This window comes from Mustela nivalis (genome assembly GCF_964662115.1).
Source record: "Mustela nivalis genome assembly, chromosome: 17".
NCBI classification, from domain to species: Eukaryota; Metazoa; Chordata; class Mammalia; order Carnivora; family Mustelidae; genus Mustela; species Mustela nivalis.
In genome coordinates, this window is record NC_139036.1 from 39,424,309 (window position 1) to 39,441,966 (window position 17,658).

The 17,658-nt window shown below is 57.2% G+C and overlaps 1 long non-coding RNA gene across 1 annotated transcript; it reads left to right on the forward strand.

The window, feature by feature from the left end:
• Window positions 1-2,838: 2,838 nt before the first annotated feature.
• On the forward strand, window positions 2,839-17,630 carry LOC309850660. Its single transcript, XR_014304389.1, has 3 exons — window positions 2,839-2,970; window positions 14,210-14,281; window positions 16,882-17,630. It is a non-coding gene; the product is annotated as an uncharacterized lncRNA (long non-coding RNA).
• The last annotated feature ends 28 nt before the right edge of the window (window positions 17,631-17,658 follow it).

Below are 17,658 nucleotides of genomic sequence, written 5' to 3' on the forward strand. Positions count from 1 at the left end.
ACACATATCACGTGTGATGACACAAGCTGGATGGTGACCCCGGGAAACCCAGTGACCTGCCAAACTCACAACCCCACTCGTGGCCAAGCCAGGGCTGGAACCCTGGTCTCCGGACTCCTGATCCAGTGTTCTCGAGACTGTCTGCCTTCCCATTTCAAGTCAGAACAATAATATTAAATGAAAAGTCATGTAATCCCGTTGGAAGAGGTGTGGAAAACAGGAGAGAAAATTGCCCCTAACCCACCAGCTTGGACCCTGGTTTTCTTCACCCTGGGGTCCCACGCATGTTTTCAATGCTCCTTTTTCAAACCGTTCCAAGACTCAAAATGAGGGAGGCCTCCCTGATGGCACTCAGCCCCTGCCACACCTGGGGGTCACAGACTGTGCCAGAAGGCTCTGACAGTGTGCATTCCTGGGACCTGCTTCTGGAGATTCTGATTCCCAGGCCTGTGGCAGGTTCCCAGAATCTGTGTGTTCCAGGAGGACGCCAGGTGACACTGGGCTCCGGGGAGTCCGCACAGCCCCCTCCCGTCTCCCCTCCCCCTCCACTCTTCCAGCCCCAAGCCCAGCACCATAGAAGGACATTCTGTGTGCCTGCTCCAGCTTGCATGTGCCTCCCTGTGGTGGATGGAAGGGCTTCGATGCCGGAGGATGGCTGCCCCCAGCATAAAGGCTTCCTTATCAGCTACAGGACCACATAATTCCTTCCTCACCACAGAATCCAACAGCCACCCCGGACCCTCTCCTTAAAATGTGTGGAGTGACAGGGCACCTGGGTGGCTCAGTCAGTCAAGCATCTGCCTTCAGCTCAGGTTGTGATCTCAAGGTCCTGGGATCAAGCCCCACCTTGGGCTCCCCGCTCAGCGAGGAGTCTGCTTCTCCCCCTCTCTCTGCCCATGGACTGTCCCCATGTTCTCTCTCACCCTTTCTCTCTCTAAATAAATTTTTTAAAAATGTGTGGACTGTTGAGCTCCCCCAGGACCCAGAAGGCTCCTGAATGGGCTCACACTGCAGGTGCAGGGAGGGTGGGGCAGCCAGCTGGGGCCCGGGGTGGGTGGGGGTAGGGGGGGACGGGAGCGGGGTTGGGGGGGAACTGTGGAGACTCAGAGGTACCAGGACCCAGGATGACTCCCCTCCACCCTGCTGGACCCAACCTGAGCGGGTAGCTGGGTGAAAGAGAGGGGATCAGCATGTCGAGGATAAGGCAGGAAAGGAAGGAGAGCCACTGTGAGACTTGGGCCGTTCTGCAAAAAGCATTGAGAGATGTAGAGGGGCAGCAGCCTCAGTGAGGAAGTCTCAGGTTGGGTCACAGGGGGTGTGGGGGCGCCTGGGTGTCTCAGTGAGTTGCAGGGTCCTGGGATGGAGCCCTACATGATCAGGCTTCTTGCTCAGTGGGGAGCCTGCTTCTCCCTCTCCTACTGCTGCTCCCCATGCTTGTGTTCCCTCTCTGTGTCCATCCAATAAATAAATAAAATCTTTTTTAAAAACGAGGGGGTACAAGACAGAAGAGAGGGAGACAGAATAGGGAGAGGGTGAGGGAGATCTACAGAGGCAGAGCAGCCTTGAGAGCTGGAGATAGGGCAGAGGGAGATGGGTAGGCTTGGAGCCCCAATTCCAACCCTCGCTGGCTGTGTGACCTGTTCCAGTAGCTTAACCTCTCTGGTTTCCTAGTCAGCAAAAAGAGCCGGTAGACCTTCTGCAAGGACAAACTGGGTGAACTGGATCCCAAGGGAGCTGTGAGGTCCTGTAAAGGGGAGGGGTTTTGTCCCAAGACAGGCATGGATCAGAAGTGCCTCTTCTTCCCTCTCTTCTGAGCCGTCCACATCCTACTCTCCTCCCTCCAGTGTCTGTGGGTCCCTCACTCAGGGTCCCTGAGGCCAGCCCCCAGCCTTTCACTAACGGCCCTGGGCCTAATGAGAGCTTCTCTGTAAGACTCCACCTCAGAAAGGACAGGCTTCCCCTCCTGAGATGCCCATCCACCATTCCCTAGAGGATCTTGTCGCTGAGATGGGCCAGCCGTCCCCACCCCTGGGACTCTGGGGTCACAGAGATCAATCTCAGTCCCAGCTCCTGCCCCTAAACAGCTCCTAGCAGCCTGAGGCCAGGGCCAGAGCTCTTGAGTCCCTCGGCACCCTTGTCCCCGAAAACCCACCAGCCTGCGAGTGTCCATCACCCACATCTGTGCACATACAACCCACAGAGCTCCACTGGACAAACCTGCGAGCTGTCCCCACGGCCGCACCCCTTCCCTCATCCTACATCCAGCCTCAGCCTCCCCGGGGCTCTTGGGCATCTACCTCAGCTCACCCCTCCCCCCGCCCTCACTGCCCTACCCCCTGGGGCCCAGATTGCCAGGCCTTCAGAAGAGCAGCCGCCGGAACCACGGGATTAACAGCCAGGGAGGGAAGGAGGGGAGCGACAAGCACCTGTAGGATCCCCTCCCCCCATGACAGCTGCAGGAGTTCCATGTCCCCAGCAGACCGGTGGTCAGTATGGGCTCATCTCAAGGTCAAAGGCTCTGGGTTCTCACCCCTCGGCTGGCTCAGTGTTCCCCACTCCACACTCCTCAAGGTTGGACAGCCCTTACCCTTTGGCTCCAGGCCATGCCTGGGTCTGTCTGCATTTCAGTCCTTCACTCTCTGTGGGCACCTATCAGGGACCATCTCTTCTCTTGGTCGCTAACTCTTCTCACCCCCGCCCCAGCTCTTCACACAAGACCCACACCCCACACACCCCACATGCTACCACACAGCACCCCGCCCCCAGGCCAGGGTGCCCGTGCCCTCCTAAAGGGACCCTAAGATGTTGGGGCCGATCTGAGATCGGGAGGGGGGGGGGCATGCCAGGTTGTGGATGGGCAAGCCCGAGCTTCAGGGAAGAGAGGCTGTGTGCGCCCCGCCCCCCTTCCTGGGGAATCTCAGCAGACAGGCCCTTAATCTCAGGCAGGAAGCAGGGTCCGGTTACCAGGAGGTGAGGGGAATACCCTGGGCTTTGGGTAAAGGGAGCTTGTTGGGGGGGGGGGGTGCATTGAGGGTTGATGAGGGAAGAAAAGAAGGGTGAGTGGGGTCTAATCAAGTTAACCCCTTCACAGCCAGGCTTCTGTGCTCTTAGAGACGGTGTGACTCCTGGTCACAGTGAGGCTTGGCCAGCTGGGGGTGGGGAGGGCCTCTCTGGGCCTCTGGCCACAGGACAGCAGACTCCCTGCTCAGCTGCCATCTCTCCAAGGCCGGCTTCTGGCTTCCCGGGAGCCCGGAGGCACCCCTGCTTGTCCGGTGCCTCTATTAGCCTCTAAAGCTTCCGAGTCTCTGGTGCTCTGCTGTGGTTGTCTGCTGCTCGGCCTCTCAGGTCCCTGTGTCTCTGCCAGCCTGGTCGTGTGTCTTCTTTACATCCAGCCGTCTCTGGGATCTGTGTGCTGGGCCTGAGGGCAGGCTCCGTACCAACCGCATCTCCTCCCTCTGAGCCTCCGTGTCTGCTTGTCTCTACATCTCTACATCTCTCTTTATCAATCTCTTGAGGTCTATCTCCATCTCGATGTGGCTGCTGTCTGGCGGTCTGGCTGTCTGTCTGGGACGGGGGCCTCCATCGGTGAGTCTGCCCTGGGCCTGTTGTCTCTGGCCTGAGGCACTTTGGCTTGGCCCTCCGGTTAATGTTGTGGGGTGGAGATGAGATGGGGCGGGCTTATGGGCTAGACCAGGGATGGCTGAAGGAGGGAGGGAAAAGGGGGCCATGGGGGAGGCGGTGGAGTGGGATGTGATGGGGGAGATGAAGAGGCAAATCTCATTCCTAACCGGTGCCTAAAGCAAGCCGAGAGAGAAGTGCCAGATAAAGCTCTGCAGGCCAAGGGCATGCACAAGGGAGAGAAAGACAGGGCAAGGAGTACCCGTGGCTGGGGCCGGGAGTGGAACTGCACAGAAACTGAAACAGACATCAATGGGGAGGACCGGGAAGCAAATAGACAGGCAGGGTGCTCTGGGTTCTGATCCTGACTCCACCAGCGGTCCCTAATAACCCTCTCTGTGCAGGGAGTGCGGGGAAGGGGGCAGAAGCCTTCCCCAAACCCAGGACAGGAGACTGCTTGGCCCCTTCTGTCCCTCAAGGGGTATCCCAAAGTCCCATCCAGTCCCAATGTCCTCTGTGTCTGTGATTGGGCCAGGGGGCAGGTCAGAGAGAAGAATGGAGGTTAGATAGCAGGAAGGACTTCCTGCCATGCAGCAGGAGGGTGAGGAGGCTCAGCTTCTCCCCGCCGCCCCCCCCCCCCAGCGGTCCTGGGCCCCTCCATTGGGGCTGGGGGTGGGGCTCAACAGCTGGGTAATTAGCCCTCGCTCTCAGGCCCTGGGGGAGGGGCTGGCTGGACTGAGAAACCAACGCAAAGTGACAGGGGCAGTTTTGACACGCCGTGGAGCTGACGGGCCCAGGGGGCCGGGGCTTTGGTTTGGTGGGGGGTGAAATCCCATCAGATGATTAAAAAATAGGTCAGAGGGAAGAAGCGCAGCCGGCACTGGGTCCGTGGTGAGAACGCCATGTAGCTTCCCCGGGGGCTTTGGGCCAAAATGGGGCGGGGAAGCTGGGGAGCATTGGCAGGGGCGGGGAAGCTAGCAGTGAGGACAGGAAGGCTTCGGGGCCCAGAAGCTGGCCCTCTGTCTCCCTCAGCCCTGTCTCACGGGAACACTTTGAAATCCTATCTGCAATCCACCTTCTGGCCTTCCTGGGGTACCCGCTTCCTTCTCAAAGGCAGGAAGGTGCCGCTCTTCCTCTGTCCAGCCCTACCCTGCCAGATCTGATGCCCCCCCCCCCGCCCCGTCCCGCCCCCACAAGACCTTCTTAACTTCTCGCCCCAGACCTCCTGCTGCAAAGGCAGCCCTTTGACTTCCCCAGCATTTCTCGACCAGCTAAAAAATTCAATTACCCCCACACCCTCTTCATCACCTTGACGACTCTACGTCCTGCTTGGGGTCCACTCGGCCCTCCAGCTTTTTCTCAGAGCTTCCATTTCCCTCTTTCCCTCCTACTTCTCCTTCTCAACTCTTGCCATAAAACAAAACAGGGACCTGGGAAATGCATACGACAAAGAAAGGGCAAGGAGGAGCTAGGGCGGGGGCCCACGAATCTGGCCCAGGCTGCTGATCTCCACACACTTCATAGATAGAAGTGACTGTCTGGGTTGTACAGACCTCAGAGACACCTGGGAGTGTCCTGTCCCTTGAAGCAGCATAGAACCACCTCCCACTTCATCTACCTAAGGTTGGGAAGTTCTTTCCATTGTCTTCCCACAGCCTCTCATGCTGCAGCTATGATCCCCAGAGCCTATGCAGACGGAAGCACCTGCTCAGTGTTCGGGGAATGGCAGCTCGACAGCCGGTGCCCTGTTCCTCATCAATCTCAGGTGCACACAGAAGGCGGGCAGGCAACAGTGTCTTGAGCAGCGGGACAAACCTGGCATGAGCCGCTTCATCTTCAGCGAGGGGGGCACCAGGGTCCCTCTCACAGCAGTGGAGGACACCCAAGGCCATGTTGGCATGAAAATGGATTTGGCTGGGTCTGACCTTGAGTTTAACCCCACTTACCAACCCAGACATAGATCCACTCTGACACGCAAGTCTAAGATTTCCCCGGGAGCCTGTCTTCGGCTGCCCACCCCACTCAGTCACCCACAAAGCGTCACGAGGCGTCCTGCCCACCTCCTTCCACCAGGGCCACAGGCAGGCGGCACTCCCCGCAGGGTCCTGAGATAAACCCTGGACCCATGGCTCCAGCCACAGGGGGCATGAAGCTGGGCAACACTGCCCCCCTCCCTCCCATTGCCTGCTTCCATTTCTTTTCAATCACTGGACCAGAACCTGACGAGTCCAGTGGGTTGGGGAGGGATTGCTGTGGTCAGGAAAGTCCTTTGCCTTGGGTCGAGTGGCTGCAAATCAACGTACTGAGCCCATGGTCTTCACACCTCTGCACCCCTCCCCCAAGCACCCTGACCTGAGGCTACCACCAAAGCTCAGAGCCCCCTGAATGGGCTGTGCACCAGGGTTCCCCAGCTCTCACTACCCCAGACACACGGCTGCTGAGTCTAACTTGTATTTTGTCTCATCCCTGGATTCCCAGCAAGCTTGGAAATTGGAAAAACCCAAATCCTGTCTGATTATCCAATTCTTCTCACTGCTGCTTGGGGTGGGGAGGAGGAGACAAAAGAGCACCCCAAGCCACTCATACCCTCGACTTCACTAGACACTCCAGGGCTGTGAGGTAGGCTGGGCAGGGGTCCATGGTCCTCGTTCCGCAGACAGGGAAACTGAGGTAGAAGTTAAGTACCTGGTTAAGGTCACAGAGTTAGAGACCCAATGCCAAGCTCTGCGCTTTCCCATGAGAGCAGCTGCAAAGAAGAAATTATTGTTATTCCCATTTTGCAGATGAGGAATCTGATGCTTAAATTTCCCCAGGCTCTCTGTTGTTTTGTTCCCCTCTCCTTCTCTCCTCCCAAGGTAGCCTGCCCAACCCAATTCTGGCTCAGAGTCCTTCCCCCTCCTTTGGAGAAGGGCAAAACCCTGAGGTCTCCCCAGTCACCCTAGTGAGCGCCCCCGTGTACTTTGGGAAGTCATTCCTTATGTCCTTTTCCATCTGATGAGCCTACAGAACTGAACCCCATTATGCAGCAAATCCCACCCCGCTTAGAGGCAGGAGGGGTGGGATGTAGGACTTAGGAACTGGAAGGGACAGGGAGAGGCTCAGATGCACGGCCACGGTTGGATGGGGCATGGCAGCAGCGGAGGAAAGCAGGACCCAAAGAATCTGGGAAGAATCTGGGAGTCCTGGTATCCAAGTGCAGGGGTGGGGGGCAGGGGCATTCCTCACTTCTCTGAACTCCCTACCCCTTGAGACTGGGCTCCCTTCCAGACATCCAAGCTGTTAGGTGCTTGTCTGTGTCGGAGGGGGCCTGGGCAGCTCTTAGAAGTGGGAGGAGGACGCCACTGGTCATGCTGCCTGTCGTTCCTGCTCTCTGTCCACTCCGAGTTTCATCACACCTTCAGCTCTGCCCTTCTGCTAACAGAACCCGCACTCAATCTCCCTCCCGCTCTCACCTTGGGACCTGTGAGCCAGTGGCCAAGAGGGGGGCAGCAGAGCCAGCTGGAGAAGCCAGCTGCCCCCTCCCCTCCCCTGCCAACCCGACGGTCTATGAACCTAGGGAGCCCTGACTGCCCCAGGCTTAGCCTCCGCGGTGGCTCTGAAGACAGCAAGCAGGACGTAAGAACTCCTGATCTAGGCTGAAAGTGAGGAGGGGGCTTTCTTTGACTACTTATGCGGGGAACTCGAGGGTCCCATCCTCTGGCCCCAGATCATCTCAGGATCTAAAACCACCTGAAGCTGCCATTCTTCTTTCACAAACCCAGGGAAGATTTCCAAAAGGATAATCTGAGGCAGAGTCCCATCCTTGCCTGGGCTGTAAGTTCTTCTTCGAGTCTAACCTTGGTCCCTTGCAGAAGGGTGGAAGGGGGCAGAGATGAATCGCAGTTTCTTATAAACCTGGTGGCTTCTTGTTCCCCGACGACAATATAGCAGAGGAGCTCTGTGGTTCTGGCTCTGAGTCAGGCCCCCTCGCCTGGGCGTCCCCAGTGCCATCTCTCTCCGCCCCGCCCCAGACTGGAAAATCAGGCTCATGCCTCTGCCCGAGTCAGTGCTTCCCCTCACGAATCTCGCTTTCCCCTAAAGGGAGGTATTTCCTCGAAGCTGGGAAAAGTTAAGGGGGCAGAGGACTTGCCAGCTATGGGGAGATGGGGAGATGGGGAGGCGGATGGTGGGCATGGGGCATGGGGCAGGGGTGGGGCTACGCTGCCTTCCCTGTCCTCCCCCTCCCCCACTGTGCCCAGCTCCCCAGTCCAGCTCTTCTAGCTCAGGATGTGTGCACCAGAGCGTAGAGCTTGGTGTGTGTGTGTTCACACACTTAACACACATATATGGTTGGTATTGGGGGTCGGCCCCCCCAGCCCCCAACAGTGAGGAGGGGGAGGAGGCTGGGACGTGTCATGCTTCTGGTATGCCTGTGAATGGTCCATATTTTTCCTAAATGCATGTTCTTTATATGTTCTGTGTCCACACGTGCTCTGCTTCCCTCCCAGAATCATTAAGTCTGGTCAGTACCCACCTCCCTACCTTACAGCCTCAGTCAGTAAAAGGATTCCCTCCCCCTCCTTAAACGAGAAGAAGCCCCCTGGCTTGGCCCACCCCAAAGGTTGGGGGACTCGGAGATCAAAGAGGAGGTAGGCATTTCCCTTCTCAGAAAACCGACTCTTCCTCTGCCTACGGACCAGGGGACCCCCCAGCCCTCAGCTGCTGGGGGCTGTTCACAGAGACAGGGTCCGTGTACAGACCCGCCAACTTCCCACCTGCACGAAGGCTCAAAGGGACAAGAATCCCATCCTGGTGGGTCCCAGACCCCAGGTGAGGGGAGTTTGGGGAAAGCGAATCCTGGGGAGAGTGTGGTTAGATGGCCTGAGTCAGCAATCTAGAACTCACGTGTGCCCACCCCCAGCCTGGGGCACGCAGGGGTAATGCGGGCACCGAAACAGAAAGGAAGATGGGGAGACAGAATGAGAACAGGAGAGAGAGAAACCGAGACGATGGCCAGTCAGAAAGAGAGTAAGGGGCCGAACGGGGACAGGGTCGAGGCTGGGCACTGGGGGCTGCAAGAACACAAGTGATGAGGGAGCCGGCAGGAGGGTCAAGCGTCCCTTTGCCCTTCTCTTTCTTCGCTAGCCGCGCTGAGCCACCAAAGGTCAGCACTAGAAGAATCCGAGAATCCAAGTTTTTCATCTCAAGAAGGGGAAATGAGGCTTAATGATAAAGTCACCAAAAGGGAAAACCGGGCAGGGGTAGGACCCACCCTGTGCCCCAAATGGAATCGGGAGGACCAGGCAGGGGGAATGTTCGGTCTCAGCCTTCTGGATAGGTGATGCTGGGGGTGGGGGTTGGGGAGAACTGGAGATTTGTCTTGACACGTACTTGCTTGCCAAGTGCACTTCTTCCTTAGAGACGTTGCAGATCAATAAAAATAGCTAAACTTTTTAAAGGATGCTTTAACCCCACTTTACATAACATTGAGATGAAGGGAGGCGACCTCTTCCCATGCGGATGCCCAGGAAGGAGGAGGGAAAAAAAGGGGCCCAGAGTGTTTGATCCAAAAGAAAAACAAAAACAAAAACAGTCCCTCTCTTACCCGACCCACCTCCCCCCGGAACTCAGGATCACCTGGGTTCTCTCTTCCTGACTCAGGTAAGGATGGAGAGATAGACCCTGTCAGCTCTAGAACTATCTGTTTAAATCACACGGACTGCGGGCCTGGGGCTGGGCATTCCCATTCACAGCCTGGCTTCTCCCATCCCCCGCCCGCCCTCCCCCACCCGAAAGACCACCAGCAGAACTTGGCCCGGATAGCAGAGGGGACCTGTCTCCAGGTCACATGGCCACCAGGTGTGGGGGAGAAGAGGGGAATTCCCAGCAAGCACTCTGGTCCCAGGCCCAGGCACCAGCTGGGCTGCCAAGCTGATACCCAGGCCTGCCCAGGGGACCTGCCAGTGCCCAGTCCGGCCCTCAGCAGCAGGCAGCTTGGCTCCTGGCTCCCTGGAGACTGGGAGCTGGAAAAGACAGATTGAGAGGAGACCCTCTGGGAGACCTGAGTGTCCTCATCCTCGGCCCCTCCCTGTTCCAAACTGTTGGATAAGGACAGTCCAGGAATGATATTACCCTCCACCTGGGTGACCTCCCCGCCAAGCCCCCGGGAGCCCACAGACACAGTGCCTGCCGCCCAACATGGGGGAGCTCAGATCTCATCCAAAGCAAACTACTTTTCCATCTCTGCCTCTGACTCCTCCGAAAATTTGGGGGGCTATTAAGGGGGGCTTCCAACCCCTTTAGTCATCCTAAGAAGCCGAGCTGAATAGCAGTGACTGATAGTCACCTAACCACAAGCCAATTCTGTGGTTTGAGTTGTTTTCAGGGGAGCAGCAATGCACCAGCAGAAGGCCCCGGGCAGGGGGGAGGTGCCTCCTGGACCCCTGCCCTTGCCCTTGCCCTTGCCCTTGCCCTTGCCCTTGCGCAGGGCTCCACACCCACCTCCCAGATGCACAGAGAAGGCTCTGAAACCACCAGGAAACCCTCGCTCTCCCCTCTTGCCTCCATGTCCGCCTGGCACCGTGACTGGTTAGGGGAGCTGCTTTCTACATCCACGACACACATTTTTCATCTCTTCTTTTCATTTCATTTCATCCATGGTTTTCCCCCTTTGCTTTCATTTCCTTTCCTTTTCCGTTCTTCCCTCCCGGCCTCCCTCCCTTCCTTTCCTACCCTCTTTCCTCTTACATGTGTGTGGCAGAAATAATTTAGGAGCTGTAGTGAAGACAGCAGAGGCTGCTGGAAGGCTCCCAAATGTACATGGCCTGCCAGGCCCCAAAACCAAACCTACAGATACCCAGGCCCAGTCTCCATCTCCTTCAGCTATGGTACCCGCTGCCCCCCAGTCACGGAGCACATCTGTTCACCTCCCTCACAGGCTGGGAAAAGATCAGGATTAGCAACAAGGGACACTCGCCACAGAACAGATTTTAGAAGACTTTCCGAAATATAGAATGCCAAAATGTCAGAGCCAAGAAGGAAATTAAAGCCACCTGGTCCAGAACCACCTTTTTTTTCTCAAATTGAGAAGCTGAAGCTCTGAGAAGTGATGCAATGTTCCCAGAGCATGGTTAGGACCAGAGGTCCTCATTCTCAGAACATACTCTAACCGCCTCCCCTCACTGGGGAGCCGGCAAGCTGCGGGGTTTCTCGTCTTCAGGGAGCAGCGTTGATCGGACCCTTTGTCCTGATGACCAGGTAGAAACATAAGCCAACCAGGGAACAGGTCAGGCACAAGGAGGCAGAGAGGCTTATATTTTTTCCAGAAACACATCGCATCCCTTTCCTTGTCCTCTTCTTCCGGGAAGTCTGCCTGGATTAGCTATGGGCCTGTCACCCTCCACACATGGAGGGAGAGAAGGAGGGAGCAAGGCTGAGAGAGATGGGCCTGAGTGCCAAACCCAGCTCAAAGCCCTGAGGGACAGGGAAGGAGGAGAAGTGAGAGGGGCCAGAAGTGGGATCTGGACAGGAGGCGCAGTGGGGAGAGAAGGTAGGGAAAGGAGGCACCCCCAGGGGAGAGAAGCGGCCCAGATGAGTCACGGCTGGTCAGGTGCAGCTCTCCTGGGGGTGCCCATTTTTGGTTAAACTTTATCATGTGATTTCTAGGAGTGGTGTGCTAGGGCTGGCTCCCACCAGCTTGAAAGAGCAGATTATGTCCCCCTCTTCCCAGGGCTCTGTGCCTTCATCACGGCAGCTGAAACTGGAGAGCCCGTTGTTAGACACTGACCAGCCCAGCACTGGGTAACAGGTGCGACTTCCAAGCCAGGAGCCCATGTGTCGGTGTGCGTGTTGGCCATCATGCACCATTCCCAGGGTCCCCATGGGGTCCTATATGAGTGCGAGATAGTGCACTGTGACACCTGGGCTAGACCCGTGTGGCACTGTGTTCCCGGTGGTGTGAGACTCTGTGTGTGTGTGCCGTGTGTGTGGGAGGAGTGCGGCATCCTTGGGAGCCTGGAATGTGAGGAAGGGTATGATGTGTGTGTGTGTTTGTGTGTGTGTGTGTGTGTGTGTAACCAGGACTGTCATGTGCCTTGTATCTGGGGCTAAGTGTGACAGGGTGAGTCTGCTGGACAGTGGGGAAGAGACCCGCATGTGCCCACTGTTGGGGATTAGGACAGTGCCTGGGACCAGAGACCCATAAATCCCAGAGCTCTGAGGACTCAGAGTGGGTCGTGGCTGAGGGCCCATCTGTGAAGTCCCACTCAGGCTTCTGTCCCTGTTGGTCCTGGAGGGAGTCGGATGCCAAGGCAGGATCTCCCTGACCCCGGCAAGGATCTCTCTGATCCCAGGGGGAGATAGTCTTCTTCCGTGCCCCTCACCCACGTTTCAGAGTGAACCATCCCCTTCACACCATCTCCAGATCTTCCCTGTCACCTCCCATCCACACTTGGCTTTTGTTGGGGGAGAAGGACAGCTCGGGGCCTGTAGTACCCACAAGGCCAAGGATGAACGTGATGGGCACGCAATCAGCCCCGCCCACTTACCTCCCTTTGCACTGGAAAACTGGGCGGGATGTCCCTCCAGAGCAGGGGGTACTGGCTGGAATGACGTGGGCTCCCCGCGTCATCCCTTTGCTGAGCACCTCCACCCAGTCCCTCTGCCTCAGGGAATTTGAGTCCCACTACCTGAGAACCCCTGCAAGGGGTCCTGCCAGCCTTGGGCTCAGGCACCGGGGGAGGGGGCCAGGCTCCTTCACCACAGCCGCTCTCCCTGCCCCTGTCCCTCCCTAGTCCGAGGTTGGAAGAAAAGCAAGACAGGACAGTGGGAAGAGGACTGAGGGAGAGACAGCGTTCCCACTTGTGGCTTCGACCCAAATCCCACACCGCAGTCTGGCTTGGGGCCCTAGGTCTTCTGCCTCACCGTCCTCCCTCCCCCTCCTCCCTGGAGCCTTCAGACCCCCATCACCTGAAGTGGGTGACGGCTCAGCTCCTGCCTCTGGTCTGCACCGGCCCCTGGCAGTCCAGACTCCTGGCCTTAGAGGGGGAGAGCTGTCTACTGTGGAAAACCACCAAGGAACCAGAGCCGTCCATTCATCCGGGCAACGCACCAAGTGTTTTCACCAGAAATTCTTCCTAAAGTCAACCCTAACATTCCCTCTATGTGCCCTGCATCAACTGGCTCCAAGCCAGACTTCCTTCCCAGTTCATCCAGCCCTGCTCCTTCTGCTGAAGCGGGACTATCAGGCAGAGCAAGAGCCCAGTTCCAAAGAGGAAAACAAAAGTCTCTGCTCATTCCCAGCGCTCACCTTCTCTGTGCACCGTGTCCACCCCCGGCCACCACAGAAACCCACAGGGCATTGGAGCCTTCATCCCAAAATGAGTCAAGGCCCCTCAGAGGGGGTTGAACCAGGGTACAGGAATTTCCCTTCATGTCAAACAAGGGCTTTACTTGACACCAACTTCTGTCCAGCCTTCTTGGCCCTTGGAGCCAAGATTGGCTTCCCCGCTCAGAGGGGCCAGAGCTCCTGTGGGCAAACCCAGTTGTCCCCTGGAGATGCCTTCCTCCCTGACCTCTGTTAACACCTAACTCACTCCCTAAGTTCGATGTTAAGCGGGGGGGACCCTAAGTCCTGGCTTGGGGTTGAGAAGCGCTCAGGCCTGCTGAGCTGTACTGCACACCCGCCTCACGTTGTGTCCCACAGTACTCTCCACATCTTCTGTCCAGGGAAGCAATGGAAATAGAAGCTTCTCCCTAGGTCTGAGGCCTCAGGGGGCTCTCAAATGGGGTGTCAAGAGGCCAGCTGCAAATCTCCTAGCTCATTCTTTTTCCCCTTGTGCTCAAGAGAGCAAGAAGATTTTCTTCCAGCAAGGAGGGAAGCGCTTGGAGGCGGGGAGAGGCTCCAGGGCCAGTAGGGATGGCTGGCAGGAGGAGTGGAGGCAGCGGGCCATCCAGCTGACCCCTAGGGGAGCTGGCATACCCCCCCCCACACCCTGCCCCCTGCACTGCATATATTCTCTCCCTCCAAAATAGCATCTCTGGAGGGGGGAAGGGGGGGCTCTCAGCTCACTGTTCGCTCCTTCCCACATTGTGTTCACAGCTCTCTGGGCTGTCTCTCGCGACCTGGTTTCCCTGCCAGGCCCTTCTGCTGTGCCTCCGCCCCCACTTGGCTCTTCCAGGTCCCAGACCCCTCTGGCCGAGAGGGCGCTCCTTCTCCTAGCTCGGCCCGTTTCTGTCCTGCAAGCTGTGCCTGCCACAGCATCCCCTTTGCTCTTTGAGACAGAAGTGAATTCAGTGCACATAAATGGGCACCAAATGCGTTTGTGGGGGGTCTGTGTGGTCGTCACGGGGCAGGGAGGAAATAGGGCACAGTCCTGGTTCTGTTCTCCACGGAGCTTACAAAGGAGAGGTCTGGCACGGGAGCCGCTTCCAAGTAAAGCTGGGCCATAGGCCTCTCCCAGAGCTGGGAGGCCCTCCTCCCGCTCACCCCATAGCCCTCAGGCCAGGGTCGCACACTGGATCCTGGTGCACCTCACACCACTTCCAGAATCTCCTCACAAGCTCCCCTCCTAGCGTCTGGACTATTTCTCATGCCGAATGTTCCCTTGCACAGCTCCCAGGTGGGACCTGCCCTAGGAAATGCCCAATCTGACAGAGCAGCAGGACCCAGACTGAAGAGAACAAGGTAGGCAGAGCTGGGGCATGAGAGTCGCGAGAGGGTCCCCAGGGAGAGAGTTTCCAGGGGAGGAAAGGCTGAGGGGACACTGCTCCGGAGAAGGACTGCGGCAGGGCTGGGCGTCTTGGGTGTCTGGGCCAAAGGAAGTGGGAGGTCAGGATGGGGTGTCCTCCCGGTCTGAGGAAGGAGGAGCCTGGGGCCAGCTGTGGGTCTGGAAAAGGCCTGACCTCCTGCCTCCCTCCCCGCACAGGGACCGGGCGGAGGGGGGAGGTTGGAGGCAAGGAAAGAGAACCTCCAAGAGCCCCCCAGGGAACCACCTCACCCCCCCTTGTTATTTCTGGCTCCATTTTCTTGGTCAAGAAGGGTGTCAGTGGTAATGCAAATTAGGAGGTGTTGGCCAACACCCATCCTGTCCCCACTCCCAGCCTCTCCCTCCCTCCCCCCATGCCCACGCTCACACAGCCAACTGGAACATCTGTGAGGCATGCCTGGTGCCCTTGACCTTGGCTCAGTTGGTATGGAGGGTGAGTGAAGCGGTGGGTTCTCTGGCGCACCAGCCCCTGCCCCACGGACAGGACAGCCGTCTGATACCCAGGTCCTCCCCCTCACCGTGGCCCCCTCCGGCCCTTGACCTGGCCAGGCCTCCCTGGGTCATTACCATCCGCAGAGACAGCCAATGCCCAGACCAAAGCCTTCTCTCCAGGCGGCCATGGGAGCAGCAGAGACTGCAGCACTGTCCCCGGCACTCCCTGGCCCTACAGTTTTGGTTAGATCTCAAAGGCACTTGGGCAACCCCAGGGCACAGTCCTGAGAACCCCTAGTTTCTCTGGAATCAATACAGAGAGAAGGCAGGAAGAGAGCAGGGCTCTGGGAGGATCTCTCACACTCTCCCCCAGGAGCTGGCCTCTGCCCAGACACCTTGTCCCCCTCCTTCCCAGTTAGAATCCACCTTGTCCTTGATGGTTCATCCATGCGTCTGACCTCAGTTCTTCCTGGGGAAGCCGAAGTGGCTCTGTTCTTGTTCTTGCTGAGGGAGAAGTGGGACCGGGGGAGCGGCCCTGCTCCCCCCACCCTATATAAAGATGTCACCCCCTCTGTTCTTGTTCATTAGTCCTAATCAGCGGGGTGAGTTGTTTCTCATTAACACGGCTGACTCACCCACACACCCCTCCTCTTTGTTAGCGATCAGCTTCTCCCCTGACACACACACACACACACATACACACACACACACACACGGTGTGTGTGTGCCCACGCACGTGAGCACACGCACACACCAACTTCTAGAAGGAGCTGACAGCCTGTACAGGGACCCAGAAGAGGGGCAGGGGTCTCCCAGAGAAGGGCAGCGGTGTAGGGTCCCCAGAGATGAGGCAGCTTGTGGTGAAGGAGAGACCGAAGGCAGAGGGGCCACAGCCGGAGAGAACGTTACTGGGCGCCGGCCCTTCATGGAGCCCTTGGAGCTAGACCTGTGCCGGCTTTGGTCCATGTGCATCTTCCCGATCCCTACTAAGTCTGGCTTTGGGTCTGCACTGGCAGGAGCCAGTGGGTCCCTTGGACGTCTTCTCCAGCCTCAACAGCGGTCTCCTCTCCATTCTGCCCCTGGGAAAGCTGTTGCAGCCTTCTCATCCTTCCAGAAGCCTCATGATCTGGATCCTTTTGTCCCCACACTCTCTCAGGCCCTAGAGAGCCCCTACGTTACTCCCACAGACTAACAGGTACCCAGAGTAGCCAAGGCCCTGTCTGATCCCCATTCTACTTGAGAAGAGAGGGAAGAGTGTTGGCAGGTTCCCCAGCCCTCCCCCAGTTCCCCGACCTCTCATGTCCTCTCCTTTTGGGGGGCATTAAATGAAAGCCTGCAGTTCTGGAGGACATGGGCTGGGGACACACTGGCTTTCCCCTTTTTCTCCCTTCCCTCCCAGCCCTCAGCAACTTTCTGCCTTGCACCTGAGCCCCTTCCCAGGTCCCTAGAAATCAGAGAATATGCACCCTAGGGGCGCCTGGGTGCCTCAGTGGGTTAAAGCCTCTGCCTTCAGCTCAGGGTCCTGGGATCAAGCCTCACATCAGGCTCTCTGCTCAGCATGGAGCCTGCTTCCTCCTCTCTCTGCCTGCCTCTCTGCCTACTTGTGATCTCCATCTGTCAAAGAAATAAATAAAATCTTAAAAAAAAAATGAATAGGCACCCTATGTCCCCATGCCCTCCTCACACCGGTGACCACAAAGATGTCCAGGCTATGGGATACCTGGGTTCCCTCTTACCTTCAGACATGCCAAGGACCAGAAGTGGTTCCCCAGGTCATGCCCCAGCCTATAGTTCATTCCCAGGTCATCCTTTGCCTTTTTTCTCTCAACGACTGGGATTTTTCTTTGCCTCATGTCCTTGTACCAACCCTAATTCATTCAAATTGCTAGCAAATGTTTCCAGAGATGCAAGAAGGACCCGACCCAGAAACCTGGGTGCTGCCTTCTTCCATGGGAGTTGTGTGAGGTGGAAGAATAGCAGGGTACACTGAGTGCCCATGTTCCAGAAGTCTTCAGAACCTTCTTTCCCACGGTTTATGAAGCCATGTCCCATAGCAATGGCTATTCTCACCTTTCTTTGCACTCAGGATTTGGCTGCAGACGGAGTCAAGTTTGGAAGAACTTTTAGAAGCCAGCTGTAGTTGTTAACTGCAACAGAGGAGCAGAGAAAGCTGGGACATCTCCCCACTGGGTTTGAACCTTGGCACTGTTATGAGGAGGGATGTTTGCCCTGGATCTGGAGCTGAACCTCAGCCTTCTATGAGCAATTGCCCCAGCCTTTTAAGTGAATTCTTGGCCTGCAGGGGTCATGAGGACATGAAAGAAACCAAGAGTTGGTGAATAGAGCTCAGGCCTTTTCTGCAGACAGAAAGTCACAGGATTATGACCTGGCTTTGACAGCCCCGGTTGTGGGGCTTTCAAGGCAGCTGCTGAGCCTGGAGCCCAGCCCCTCCCCCACTCTCAGAACCATAAGGATGTGGAACATGGGTTCTTCCTTTTTGAGGCCAAGCCTGGTTCCTGGGATGCAGAAATCACTAGGTGAAGACATAGCGGGTCCCGAACCCCCAAGGCTTTGGAACGTCCACCTGCTGGGAGGGAAAATTCAAGAGTTCCCAACACCTGCTCAGGGCTAGGCTGGCTGCTTTGTCACAAAGACATCCTCTACTGGGGTGCCTGGGTGGCTCGGGGGGTGTAGTATCCTCCTTTGGCTCAGGTCATGATCCCAAAGTCCCGGGATCCAGCCCTCCCTCCAGCTCCCTCTCCCTCTGCTCCTCCCCCTGCTTGTGCTCTCTCTCTCTGTCTGAAACAAATAAATAAAATCTTTTAGAAAGAAGCAGTTTAAATAAACTCCATGTCACAAGTCA